Source organism: Meleagris gallopavo, chromosome 2 (assembly GCF_000146605.3).
Source record: "Meleagris gallopavo isolate NT-WF06-2002-E0010 breed Aviagen turkey brand Nicholas breeding stock chromosome 2, Turkey_5.1, whole genome shotgun sequence".
Taxonomy (NCBI): domain Eukaryota; kingdom Metazoa; phylum Chordata; class Aves; order Galliformes; family Phasianidae; genus Meleagris; species Meleagris gallopavo.
Window position 1 is genome coordinate 57238798 of NC_015012.2, and position 2254 is coordinate 57241051.

Here is a 2254-nt window from a genome sequence, read left to right on the forward strand (position 1 = left end):
TGTTGTTGTTGTTTATTTGTTTCTCCACTTTTCTATTGATTTTCTATTGATTAAAATCCTTACCTTCAAGGCAAACTCGGGCAAGAAGTTAAAGCAAAGGAAACTTAGGATTTATAAAATAATTTCACCTATAATAAATTTCCTCTTTTCTTTACAGCAGCATAAGATGATTTTAGCAGAAAGAAATTAAATGTGTGATGGGATACATGATACTACTGCTACTAGTGGACTCAGCTAGTCAGATTCTGAGTGCTGTTCAAACTGACTTCAGAGGCTCAAAGAAGTCTAAAATGTATTGTAGTTTCCACAATAAAAGCTGTACTTGAACAGTCCCAAGGGACTATCCAAACATTGTTAGAAAGAATTAAAAGGGAAAAAAGTTTGTGAAATATGCTTTGGTTGGTTGGTGTATTTCTCCTCAGTAATGAGTAGCTGAACACTACAAATAAGGCAGTCCATGAGTACAGGAATGTTTTATTTTCTACTGAGGATCAAGCAAATTTTTGGCTAGTCATCAGTACAGATACAATTTTGTCACATTTCTTGGAGCCATGCTGAGAGAATATTTTATCAAAGCTAAACAATCTAAACTGTGTAGTATAAGTTTAGCAAACTTAAAGAATCAGTCAGCTGTGGTTCTTATCTTTAAAATGTTTAGCACTTCACTTGTACTCCAGTTGTTTGTCTTTCCCTTTCAGTATCTGAATTTGGCTACTGCCTCAGTTTTTAAAAGCTATAGTGAAAAAAAGTGCTAATAAACTAAGCAGCATGCTTAGTGAAAGTTGAAAACCAATTCATACTGTTGACTGAACCTGTTTACCATGGTGACTTAATTTTAATTTCAATCAATTTAGATTCTGGTGTATAATAAAGTTATGTTCTTTAAGTTAGATTAGGTTTTACTTGTTAGAAAATAAAAACATACCAATAAACTAAGCCAGCTCTTTTTTTTTAGAAGTATGTATTCAAATATGAGTCAAAGAAAGTTGAAGTATTTTTATTTTTATTTAGGTTCAAATGATCCATCTTAATTTTCTGCCATATGTTGGCTAGAAACAATTTTTTAAAAATCTGAGGATTTGCAGAAACTGTGAATAAATTCAGGGATGTTACACCAAATGGAGATTTCTGGAATACGATTTGCTACTGGTGCCTATTCATGTTTATTTCACATGTGAATAATGTGTATTAAACACAACTATTTCACTCAAATGTACAAGAGGTTAAGAATCAATTAATGCCCACAGAAAATTGTTTTTGATAAATTATAAATGACACGGTCGTTCCACATCTCTTCCTTATTTTTCCTATTGTAGATGCTCTTTGTTACATGGTCAAATCTGGTGCTGAAACTCATTTCTGTGCACAGGATATAAGTAAAGCTAATTCATCATGAAGTGATAGACTTCCATCACTATTGGAAAAAGTCCTTCAAATAATCAGCAGATACTTCAAGCACTGCCATTTCCAAAATATTACATTTAGATTAGGGCAATGAATCTGTGCTAACGAATCTTCTATATGAGGGCCTAATTCCCCATACAACATGGTGAAAGAGAGAACTATTTTTTAAAGGCACATTATGGAAGAAAACATTAGACAACTTAAGTTGTCACTCCCTCAGTTTCCTGAAAAAACTCATACAGACAAATGCAGGCTAAATTTAAGACAGAGTTGACTGTAATTTTGTACACTAAGTCAGTCACTGCATTTCCTGAGAAGCAAATAAATTTCTAAACAAAATGATGGCAGATAAAAGTAGCCTCCAATAACTTTTTAGTTTGCATCTTGGATACCCATTTATATCAAAAAGCATTAGATTGTTCCCCTTCTTGAGGCAGGAAGTAAAATCAAGAAAAAGACTTGGGGATTTATCTAATTCAATCATGTCCTACAGACCAGAAAGTCTTGACATCTGACACCACAACAATACTAGATGAAGCTTTCTGGTTTTAGATGCATTAATAATTTAGGACAATTGATCCTGGCATTTCTGTTCCAGCTGATTATTGTATTATTTACGCTTCTTTATGTTTTGGGTTTCAACTCCTTCTTTTCCCCCCGTGAGCTGTAGACTGCAATTTGCTCTGCATTATTCTGCCTTTTGCACCACAGTTGCCTAAGAAATGAAAACAAATGGAAGGAAATGAACATAAAAGCCACAAAGACCTAGCTTATGATTATTATAGAATTCAATATTTAATCCTATGAAGTATTCTGGGCAGTCTGCAGCAGATAATGTCACAAAAAAAAA